Source organism: Phacochoerus africanus, chromosome 5, assembly GCF_016906955.1.
Source record: "Phacochoerus africanus isolate WHEZ1 chromosome 5, ROS_Pafr_v1, whole genome shotgun sequence".
Taxonomy (NCBI): Eukaryota; Metazoa; Chordata; class Mammalia; order Artiodactyla; family Suidae; genus Phacochoerus; species Phacochoerus africanus.
In genome coordinates this window covers 5,355,924-5,368,035 of record NC_062548.1, presented here as the reverse complement: position 1 = coordinate 5,368,035, position 12,112 = coordinate 5,355,924, and the positions used below count along the sequence as shown (strand labels likewise).

Sequence of the window (12,112 nt, the reverse complement as noted above, 5' to 3'; positions counted from 1 at the left end):
CCTGTGTCCTGGGGCTCCAGGGACACTGCCCATCCCTTTGCGCCACAGCAGGGAGGCCTGCGTTAGACCTTGAATGGGTGGTTGAAGTCGAGAAGCGCAGGATCTTCGGTTCCGCTACGTCTCGTCATCGCTTTGGTCACGCCTCCTGTTCTGCTGTCCAGGTTGTGCGGCTCCTGCACCGCCCCGTCTTCCGGTCGTTTCTCTCCTCGTTTCCCCGCTGTGTCTCCTTGCTCTGCGTTCTAGGCGGCTTCCTCCGCTCGCTCCCAGCCTGGCACGGGGTGGGGAGCTCGCTTCAGGCTCCGGGACGCGGCAGGGGGCCCCTCGCCCTGGAAGAGAGAAGGCGGTGCTGAGCTCTGGGGCACAGCGGCTTTTCCAGGCTTTTCCACGGACGCCTTAGAGAGCACGCGGCCCCTCCCGGGGGCGGGGGTGCAGGCTGGTGCGGGAGCCGGGTGGGCTGTGTCGCTGAGTCCACCCTGAGCCTCCCCCAGGGAGGCTGGGCTGCAGGTGTCTCTGGGGACCCAGAGGGGCTCTGGGTTTCCTGCCCGTGCCACACCGCTCCCTCTTTGGCACGCTTCGGGAAGGCTCTGTGTCCATCTGCGACTGACTGACCAGTGGCTTAAGTGCTTCATCTCCCCACTGCCCCCTTATCTCACGTGGGCATCCGTTCCTTCAAGAGAAGGATGCTCTTTCCGCCCCGAGGCCCTGGTCAGAGGGAGGGGCTCCGGCCAGGGAAGCTTTGCTCCTCAGTGCTTTCAGAGGTGACTTCTCCTTGCCTGCAAAGGTAAGACACACTCATTGATAACAGTTTGGAAAATAAGGGAAAATATAAAGAGGAGTAAAAATCACCCAAGGAGCCGTCTCCTGGAGAGAACTGCTTTTCACATTCCGGTGCTTTTCGTTCTTGTTTTCACGCTTGCCTTTCCTTTCTCACATCCCTTAAATCAACCTCTGTACACAGTTCTGTGTCCTTTTTTACCTTGATAGACGTATTTACTCTTATGCGAACATTGTATTTGGGGGCAGTGAATGGCTGGTGTGTCCTGATCGGCATTTTAGAATGTTTCCCATTTTTCTCTATTTATAGGTGATGCTTCTATAAACATCTTTGTACAGAAACATGTGATTCCTTCTGATCACTTCTGTGCGATAGCATCGTTTGTGGAAAGACGAGACGTTTTTAAATACAGGTCTGTCCATGTCTGTCCACGTCTTTGGCGACATCCCGACAGCTGTTTTTTTTTTGTTTTTGTTTTTGTCTTTTTGCCTCTTCTGGGGCCGCTCCCGCGGCACATGGAGGTTCCCAGGCCGGGGGTCTAATTGGAACTGTAGCCACCGGCCTACGCCACAGCCACAGCAACGCGGGATCCGAGTCGCGTCTGCAACCCACACCACAGCTCACGGCAACGCCGGATCCTTAACCCACTGAGCAAGGCCAGGGATCAAACCCACAGCCTCACGGTTCGTAGTCAGATTTGTTAACCACTGCCCCACGACGGGAACTCCAGCGACAGCTGCCTTTAAACTGGGGCTGGATCGGGGCCTGTTTACAACCCCACCTGCGCTTTCTGAGAATGTCCGTCTGGCCTCATCCTCGCTGCCATGGGATCCCATCCTTTAAAACTCTGCTGATGTGACAGGGAAAACGTGCCTTGTTATTTCGGTTGGCGTTTCCTTTCGTATTTGTGGGAGGGGCGGATTTCAGAATGTTGGGGACCCAGCAGTGTTTCTCACCCGGTACCCGCTCTCGGTACCTGCTCTCGCCGCTTTCCTCGGCTTTGTTTTGAAGCAGCTCAAGCACAGGACAGATTCAGGATAACACGGTGCGCGTAGCCGGGACCCCGCTTGGGATGCCGGGTGTTGCAGGAGGAGTGGGTGAGGAGGGGCTGTGGTCCTGGAGGCCGTCGGGATCCCCTCCGGGCCCGGGGGGCGGGGGGGAACTCGTGAGAGGCTGAGGACATCCGCCTTTGCCGGGGACTTGAGCCCCGGGGCCATTAGCAGGAAGGCGGTCGTTTGGCAGCCCCTTGGGTGGTGGACGAGGTGTCATGGGGACAAGGCCCGGGTGGCAACCGAGCTGCAGGGCTGGCAGTGACCACTGGACACTTGGGACAGCCCGTGACCAGGGGGGAGTGAGACCCACCTCATCGGAACTCAGGGCCTCAGCAGCCTCTGGCCACTTCCAGGGGGCAGAGCCCTCCCTTGTCGGGATGGCGCCTGGCATGTCCTCAGTGTGCCCCAGGCCAGCGTGTCGTGGAGCTGTGGTCACCGTGTGCCTGGAGGGACCATGGCAGGGAAGGGCGGGGGACCCACCTGCCTGGGTCAGGAGGCCATCGCCTGCTGAGCCGCTGACCCGAACGAAGCACTGTAGGCACATGGGTGCCCTGAGCTCGGCTTTCCCACCCAGGAGGGAACCTGGCTTTGCAATGACAGTTGTGCCAGTTTTCTCTGTAGTGGTGTCTCCTGGGTACTTGGGCCCTCGATAGTTTCACGTGGCCGGTGTTGAGTTACATGAATGGATTTAGGTCCCCTCTGTGTCGTGTTTGAGGCCACCCTGTGTGCCTCGGAGCTGTGCCCACTGTGCAGGTGGGCTCGTGGGTGCTGGGCTTGGAGCACCTGGGTCCCTCTGGGCTGCACCCTGTAGGGGGCTGCTGGGCAGCTGGGGTGCATATTTCTGCTTTACCCTAGGGTAAGTGTTTAAAGTTGCATTGACTACTGTTGACATACAGTGTTGTCCGTTGCCGCCCAGCAGAGTGACTCCTACACACGTGTAGGACCTTGTCGTGTATCCATCCCACGGACCACAGCTGGCCTCTGCTAATCCCTACCTCCCAACCCCTGCCCCCGCCCCTGCCCCTGGCAACCACAGGCCTGTTCCGTTATGTCTGAGTCTGTTTTTGTTTTGCAGATTGGTTGATGTGTGTTGTATTTATTTATTTATCTGCTTTTTAGGGCCTCACCCATGGTATATGGACGTTCCCAGGCTAGGGGTCCATTCGGAGCTGCAGCTGCAGGCCTACACCACAGCCACGGCCACAAGGGATCCAAGCCACATCTGCAGCCTACACCATAGCTTATGGCAACGCCAGATCCTGAACCCACTGATTGAGGCCAGGCATTGAACCTGCGTCCTCGTGGATACTAGTTGGGTTCATTACCACAATGGGAACTCCTTTTGTCGTATTTAAATTCCGCATATAAGTGATATCATACGGTATTTGTCTTTCTCTTTCTGACTTAGTTCACTTAGTATGAGAGTCTCATGGTCCATCCATGTTGCTGCAAATGGCATTACTTCATTCTTTTTCCAGGCTGAGTAATATTCAAGTGCATATATATATGCCACATGTTCTTTATCCATTCCTCTGTTGCTGGACATCAAGTTGTTTCCACATCTTGGCCACTGTAAACAGTGCTTCTGTGAACATAGGGGTGCATGAATCTTTCTGCTCAAATTACAGTTTTGTCCAGGTGTACGCCCACCGGGATGGCTGGATCCTACGGCAGCGCTCTCTCCAGTTTCTGAGGACCCGCCACGCCGGTTTCCATAGTGGCTGCACCAGTTTCCATTCCCGCCGGCGTCGGAGGGGCCCCTTTTCCCCACACCCTGTCCAGCATTTGTTGGGGTGGGCTTTGCGGGGACGGCCGTTGTGACTGTGGCGTGAGGTGGTGCCCGCTGCAGCTCGTGGCTGCGTTTCCCTCATGACCAGTGGTGCTGAACATCTTCTCATGTGTCTTTTCGGCCGTCTGCGTGTCTTCTTTGGAGAAAGGTCTGGTCAGTTCTTCTGCCCATTTTTCGACTGGGTTGTTTGTTTTTCTGTTATTGAGTTGTGTGAGCTGTTTGTATATTTTGGGGGTTTTTGTTTCTTTTCAGGGCCGCACCTGCAACATATGGAGGTTTCCAGACAAGGGGCCAAGCCGGAGCTACAGTTGCCGGCCTACACCACAGCCACAGCAACGTGGGATCTGAGCCCCGTCTGCGACCGACACCATAGCTCACGGCAACGCTGGATCCTTAAGCCACGGAGCAAGGCCAGGGTTCAAACCCGTCTCCTCATGGATGCTAGTCAGATTCGTTTCCGCTGAGCCACAGCGGAACTCCTGCTGGTGTGTTTTGGAAATTAAGCCCTTATCCGTTGCATGTTTCCAAATGTTTCCTCCTGGTCCATGGCTTGTCTTTTGCATTGTGTTTATGGTATCCTTTGCTGTGCATAAGCTTAGAAATTTGATTCTCCCACTTGTTTATTTTTGCTTTTATTTCTGTTGCCTCGGAAGACAGGAAAAGATTGGTAGTTTCTGTCAGAGAATGTCCTGCCTGTGTTCTCTCCTAGGCGCTTCATGGTGTCTTAGGTTTTGTGAGCCTTCGTGAGCCGACTGGTGTGTGTGGTGCGCGGGCGTCTTCTGACTTCGCTGATGCACACGCAGTGTCCAGCTGTTCCAGCGCCACTTGCCGAAGGGACCGTCTTTTCCCCCCATTGTATATCTTAGCTCCTCTGTCAAAGATTGATTGTCCACGGGTGTGTGGGTTTATTTCTGGGCTCTCGACTCTGCTGTCTGTGTGTCCGTTTTTGTGTGTGGACATTTCTTTTTGTCTTTTGTCCTTTTAGGGCTGCACCCGCGGCATCTGGAGGTTCCCAGGCTAGGGGTCAAATCCGAGCTGCAGCTGCTGGCCGGCACCACAGCCACAGCCATGTGGGATCCGAGCCCCGTCTGCGACCGACACCACAGCTCACGGCAACACCAGACCTCCCACACTGAGCGAGGCCAGGGATCGAACCTGCATCCTCATGGATACTAGTCTGATTCGTTTCTGCTGAGTCAGCAGGGACCTCGGAGTGTGGACGTTCTTTGTTCTGGACTCTAGTCTTTAATCAGTAATATGGGAGGTCCCGTCGTGGTGCAGCGGAAGTGAATCCGACTAGGAACCATGAGGCTGCGGGTTCGATCCCTGGCCTCACTCAGTGGGTTCAGGATCTGGCGTTGCTGTGAGCTGTGGTGTAGGTCGCAGACATGGTTCGGATCTGGCGTGGCTGTGGCTGTGGGGTAGGCCGGCGGCTACAGCTCCGATTTGACCCCTAGCCTGGGACCCCCCCACGTGCTGTGGGTGTGGCCCTAAAGAGCAAATAAATACATCAATTCCGGTGGCATCTCATACACGGCCGGGCCACCGGGGCCTTGTGCTGGGTCGGGAGGCTGTGCTGCCGCGATGGGCTGCGGGATGGCAGCTCACCCTCGCGTTTCTGGGCCGGATCCCGCTCAGCAATTCGGAGACCTGTTCTTCTACGTGTGTGGGATTTTGTGGGTGGTTTTATTGTGGTGTCTCTCTTCTTTCTTTTATTGCACTTCATGAATCTGTGAATTGGTTTTTTCAGTCCCTTCTGCAAAATTCTCACTCGCTTTGTTTTCTAAGCTCGCCTGCCCCTTTCTTCCCGCTCCACTCCGCCTTCCACGCCGCCCAACCTCTGTCCTGTTCGTTTTTTTTTTTTTGGTCTTTTTTTTGCTATTTCTTGGGCCGCTCCTGCGGCATATGGAGGTTCCCAGGCCATGGGTGGATTCGGAGCTGTAGCCACCGGCCTACGTCAGAGCCACAGCAACGCAGGATCTGAGCCGCGTCTGCAACCTACACCACAGCTCACGGCAACGCCGGATCGTTAACCCACTGAGCAAGGGCAGGGACCGAACCCTCAACCTCATGGTTCCTAGTCGGATTCGTTAACCACTGCACCACGACGGGAACTCCGTGTTCGTTCTTTTTTTGTCTCTTTGCGCTAGAAATTTTGTTTGGCCTGGTCTTTTAGGTCACTTTTTTTTTTTTTTTTTCCTGTTGGGTCTCATATGCTGCACTGAAATTATAGTTTCTGCCACTGGATTTTTTTTACCTCTGGATGTTCTAATTGCTTATTTTTCAAATCTGGTATTGTTTATAGTTTCCTATTCTCTACATATATTCCGAGGTGTGTTTTCTCTCTTTAAAAACACCGTGAGCGTCTTTTTATAGTTTGCGTCTGACAACCTCAACGTCTGATGTCCTCTTCTCTTGAAGGAAACTTTTCATTGGAAAACGGCACGTGAACAGGAGCGCGCCCCCGTTGTCATTTCAAGGAGTGAGGGCACCTTGTAGCGAGGCTGAGAACGTCACCAGGACGCCTGCAGCCTCCCTCAGCCCCTCTCCGGGTCGGTGGCCCCTGGCGCGACTCGCCTGGCCTCTAAAACCGTGGTCCAGTTTTGACTCTAAGGACATTTGCTGTGAATGGAATCACATGCACCGTTTATGTCTGGCCCCCTTTTTCGTTGTTGTTTGTTTTTGCTGATTCTCTTAGGAGAATTCCTTCATCACCGTTGCCGTGCAGGATTCTGTTGTACGAATGGGCCAGAGTTGATCTGGACCCCTGGGGGTGATGGACCCCTTAGGAGCGATGCTGCCGTGGACGTGGTGCCTCGTGCGTGCCTGCAGTGCGGCGCGTCCCTGCGGTGGGAGGAGACACCACCAGTTTTCTAGGCTGCTCGTGCCCGTTGACACCGCCCCCCAGCGGTGTGCCAGGCTCCAGCTCTTCCAGCTTCCCTTTCACACTGGGTGTAACCTCTCTTTTTCACCTCAGCTTTAATTTCTGGCAGCAGCACCTTGTAGTTTTCAGTGTCGTGGTCTTGTGCATCTCGCAGAAGAGTTATTCCTTCGTCGTTTCATGTTTCTTGATGCTATTATAAATGGTATTTTTTATACGCCTTTTTCTCTTTGTGGCTAGTGTTTAAAAATAGTATTGAATTTGCATAGTCACCATGTCTAGTCCCTTTGCTAAACAAATTTATTACTTGCATTTTCTGTATACATTATCTGCAAACTAATTAGAAGATTTTTTCAAAAATGTGGCTGCACCAACAGCCTGTGGAAATTCCCAGGCCAGGGACTGAATCTGAGCCACAGCTGTGGCAACGCCGAACCCTTTAACCCGCTGTGCCAGGATTGAACCCGCTTCCCTGCAGTCAGATTCGGAGCCCACTGCATCACAGTGGGAACTCCCAAATTTCTTGCCTTCTTTTCAGTCATCGTGCCTGCCATTGGTTTTCCTTGGCTTATTGTCCTGGCCAGAAGCTCCCGTACAGTGTTGAACAGAAGTGGTCAGCAGGCACACGCGTGTCCTCTTCCTAACTGGCGAGGTGGCTGTAAAATCTATACATGTTTCAGAATTTTATTTGCCCGTGGCAGGATCGATGCCAAAAAGGTCACACGTTCCCGTCTCAGCACAGTCCCTCTGTCAGGTGTATTGTGAGAAGGAAATGGAATTAGAGGTGAAATGCCCAGAATGGAGCCGCCCGCAGCAGGCAGGTGCTTCAGCAGATGAGCTGTAGGTCGTTTGTCATTGTCCTTGTTGCCTTCAAATCCGGGAAAACTGCAAATGAACTTCAAGGACGGCTTGATTGACCTAGGGCTCCAGCCCACGTCTTTTGCTAACCGGGGAAAGGGTGTTCCTGTGTGTGAAGACTCCCTTAAGGCAGGTCTGACCTCTGAATTTTGCAGTGGCGACCGCAGAGTTTCTTTTAGCAGGGCATCTCAGCTGTGACTGGGGGTCACTAAAATCGTCTCATTTCCCCCAGTCTGAGCAAAATTCCCTATTGCAGGAGCGTCCGCCGTGTCAGTCACCAAAAGTCAAGATCCCATCCGAGCCCACCGACTCGTGCACGTTGCGTGTGTTGTGTCAAACTCCATTCCCGGGAGAGAAGGGCAAACAGGATCCAGAGGGAAAGCCGCAGGTCGGACCCTTGTCCGGGACCCACTGACGCTCAGGAAGAGAGCTGTGTTTTCCTTTCCAGTGCTGTTCTGGAGCCGGCGTGGAGCCCACGGCGGGAGCTCTGGCAACAGCCACCAGCTGCTGTCACCGTTTCTGTCCCCCCCCCCCCCCCCCCGGCACTGAGTCCCTTCCTCTCTGTGGCCAGGGGACTGCACAGGCGTATAAACACCCCAGGGTCACTCCATCCCAGATGAGGGACCTCGGCAGCTGCTTTGTCGCAGTTCCTGCTCCTGCAGGTCGGGACCCCTTTGCAGCTCTGTCAGAGACGTGGGTCCAGAGCAGGCAGGCAGACCCAGCGCCCGAGGCAGGGCCGGGACGAATCCTTGGGTCCTGCGGAGGCTGCCAGGCTTGTTTCAGAGTCTCTCCTGGCTGTCATATCCTCTCAGGACGAGGGGCCCGGGTTTGGGCGGTAAGGTGATCCCGCCTGTGTCCGGGGGTGGGGGTGGGGGGGGTGGGGGGCAGAGGCCTGTCCAGGGTCTGGTGGCCCAGATCCCCCATCACTCCTCGCCTTTTCACCAGAGCACAGATCCAGGCCCGCCTCTGAGTTGTGGCGGGTTCAGGCCCGAGCCTGCAGTAAAGCGAGTATCTGGATAAAGAGTCCCCGTGCACGGGGAAGTCGTGTTCACGCTGCACTGTAGTTGACCCGTGGTGCAGTAGCCCTTTATCTAGAAAAACAGCGTGCATAGCTTCATTTAAAAATACTTTAATCTGGAGTTCCCGTCGTGGTGCAGTGGTTAACGAATCCGACTAGGAACCATGAGGTTGCGGGTTCGGTCCCTGGCCTGCCTCAGGGGATTAAGGATCCGGTGTTGCCGTGAGCTGTGGTGTAGTTCGCAGACACGGCTCAGATCCCACGTTGCTTTGGCTCTGGCGTAGGCCGGTGGCTACAGCTCCGATTTGACCCCTAGCCTGGGAACCTCCATATGCCGCGGGAGCGGCCCAAAGAAATAGGAAAAAAAAAAAAAAACAACTTTAATCTAGGAACACCCTCGTGGCTCAGCAGGTTAAGGATCTGGCCTTGCCACCGCTGGGACACAAGTTCGATCCCTGGCCCTGGAACTTCTGTGTATTGTGGGAAGGGCCAAAAAACCCCGCAAAGAAAACCTTTAGTACAACACAGGGAAGTCTCCTCAATATGCTGGCATAACCTACGTGGGAAAAGAATCTGAACAAGAATGGATTTATGTATTGCTGACCCACGTTGCTGCCCACCTGAAACTAACACGACATTGTGCGCCCACCATACTCCAATGGAAAATAAAAATTAAGTTAAAAATAAGAGTAAAAGAAAAAACACTTTATTACTAAAAGAATGCCAAAGTTTTCGTTTTGACTCAGTAGGTTAAGAACCTGCCTAGTATCCACGAGGATGCGGGTTCGATCTCTGGCCTCGCTCAGTGGGTTAAGGATCCGGCGTTGCTGTGAGCCGCCGTGTAGGCCGGCAGCTGTAGCTCCAGTTCGACCTGCAGCCTGGCTGAGTGATACTCCGTTGCGTACCTGTACATCTTAGCCCAGTCCTCTGTCGCTGGGCATGTAGGTGGCTTCCATGGCTTGGCTGTTGCACGTAGTGCTGCAGTGAACATTGGGGTGCGTGTGTCTTTTCAAATGACAGCTTTCTCTGGGTAGATGCCCAGAACTGGGGTTGCGGGGTCACATGGTAGCTCTCTCCTGAGACCTTGCCAGTGTCCTCTGTATGGTTGCACTGGTTTCCGTTCCCACCAGCAGGGTGGGGGGGTCCCTCTGCTCCGCACCCTCCCCGGCCTCCATTATTGGTAGACTTTCTGATGACGGCCATTCTGACCGGGGTGAGGCGGTAGCTCATTGTAGTTTTGACTTGCATTTTCTGTAATAATATTAATGATGTCGAGCTTCTTTTTATGGTTTTTTTTTGGTCATTTGTCTTCTTTGGAGAAATGTCTATTTAGATCTTCTGCCCATTTTTGATTAGGTTTTTTGTTTTTTTTTTAACATGAAGCTCTATGAGAGATTTGAGATTAGAAATTAATCCCTTGTCACTTGCTTGGTTTGCAAAGATTTTCTCACATTCTGCGGTTGTTTTTTTGTTTGTTTGTTTCCTTTGCTGTGCAAAAGCTTTTAAGTTCAATTAGGTCCCCTTGGTTTATTTTTGTGTTTTATTGTCATTATTCTAGGAGATGGATCAAATGAGACACGGCTGCACCTTCTGTCAAAGAGCATTCTGCCTGTGTTTTCCTCTGGGAGTTTTATGGCATCTGGCCTTAGGTTTAGAGGTAGTTTTTGTGTCCGGTGCTAGAGAATGAACGTTCTAATTGCAGGTAGCTCTTCAGCTTTCCCAGCACCACTTGTGAAGAAACTGTCTTTTTCCCACTAAGTGTTCTGGCCTCCTCTGCTCTAGATCAGTTGGCCGTAGCTGCTCGCGTTTATTTCTAGGCTTTCTGTCCTGCTCCATTGGTCTCTATCTCTGTTTTTGTTCGAGTGCTATGCTGTTTTGATGACTGTAGCTTTGTAGCATAGACCGGAGTCAGAGGAGCCTGAGTCCTCCTCCACTTCCGTTTCTCTTTGTCAGTATTGCTTTGGCTCTTTGGGATCTTTCATGTACGAATTTTCAAGTATTTTGTTCTGGTTCCGTGAAGCATATCGTTGGTCCCTGGGCAGAGGTTGCGCTGAGTCGTGTAGTCATTTCAACACTGTGGCTCTTCCAACCCAAGGGCGTGGGGTTTGTCTCCATCTGCTTGTGTCGTCTGCGTCTCCCACAGTCCAGCGTACAGGGCTTTTGCCTCTTGAGGAAGGTTTAGCATGTCGTACACAGTCACCTAGAAGGTCTGCCCTGTTTAGAGCAGGTGTGACATTCCGCATGCATCCCGGTGCCTCCGCTGTGTCCTGTGAAGCGCCTCCTGGGCTCGGTCCTTCCCCTCCTGTAACGGCCATTTCTTGAATTTACTATGTGCCTTTTTCTATCTGGTGGTTTTTTTGTTGTTGTTTTTTATTTTTCCCTCTGCTACTGGAGCACATGGAAGTTTCTGGGCCAGGGTTTGAACCTGCGCCACAGCAGTGACAACACCGAGTCCTTAACTCTAGGCCACCAGGGAGCTCGGATCCACTTACAGAAGCAGCTGTACATGCACACCTGTGCACCTTGAGCAGCGCATGGTGGGGTTTCTTGATGTGTTCTAGCTTTTGAACAAAGGTCTCCTACCCCCCCGCCTTTCCTCCCGCACATGGGAGTGTGCCAGGCCCCACTTCCCGTGACGAGTCTCCTGGGGGATTCAGTGGCCATCCTTGCACAGGTGTCCACCTGTACTGGGGGTTTGCTCAGGGCTGTGCAGCCAGCAGGCTGTGGGTGGATCGTGTCCACTGGGTGCTGTGGGTTGCTTCGCACACGGCAGTGCTGATTTTGGCGTCTAGTAGCTGTGGCCGTGAGCCGCTGCCATCTCCCTTCCGACAGCCCTGGCCCTTCACCCCTGGGGGCCGCCCAGGACCTGGGGAGGAGCCCTGCGGTCTAGACCAGGACGCACTGTCTCAAACTCCACCGGCGGTTCTGGGAGGGTGTGTCTGCCAGGGGCACGGGACCCCGCCTGGAGGAGTGGGGTCCAGTCCACTGGGAGGTCACGTGCATGCCTGTCTGCTGAAGTCTCAGGGGACACTGGCTCCAGTAGCTCTGTTGGACTGGGCTGGACTCCAGTCCTTGTCCGGAGCCTCGGAGGACCCCTAGGAATCTAAGAGGGGAGGCCAACCCTCCGGGCTCTGCCGCTGCCTGGGCGCCCTGGACTCTGGAAGGTGCTTCTCGGTGCATTTGAGATGGAGGAAGAGCTTGGGCCTCGTTGGAGACTGGCTTTTAAAATGTTCTTTCAGGTATGGCTCATGGTTGTGCAGCGATGCCACAGCCGTGAGAGTGCTGTGTGGACAGGGCTGGCGGGGGGGGCGGCTGGCTGCCGCTTCCCCTCCCGCTCCCTCCTGTCCCCACCCCGCCCCCAGTCCCCCTCCCTGCCCCCTCCTCCCTCCGCCTGCTCCTGGCCTGGCCTGACTGCCCTGGCCGGGCTCTGCAGCAGGCAGGGAGCAGCGGCTCGGCAGACGGCAGACAGCTGGCACTGCGGCTGCAGCCTGGCCCCCTGCAGGCTGCGGAGGAGCAGGCTTCCTTCTGGAAGGCAGGTCTGTCTTCACGCTTGCTCGGCCACTGGCTCCCGGTAAGGCGGCCCTCGCCCTGGCTCACCTACCTCACTTCCTCCGGCTTTGTGTGCCTGTACTGCGGCGGTTATAGGGAGGGGGCTGTGTGCAGGGCCCTCGGCGAGGAAGCCCTGGAGTCAGCCGGGCAACAGCGACAGTGACAGGAGACTGGCCCTCCTGCGTTCCAT

At 54.5% G+C, this 12,112-nt stretch overlaps 1 protein-coding gene across 1 annotated transcript in view; it reads left to right on the top strand.

Moving 5' to 3' along the window:
• RADIL (Rap associating with DIL domain) overlaps window positions 1–12,112 on the top strand; it is a 73,095-nt gene that overhangs the window by 36,214 nt on the left and 24,769 nt on the right. The window lies entirely within an intron of this gene.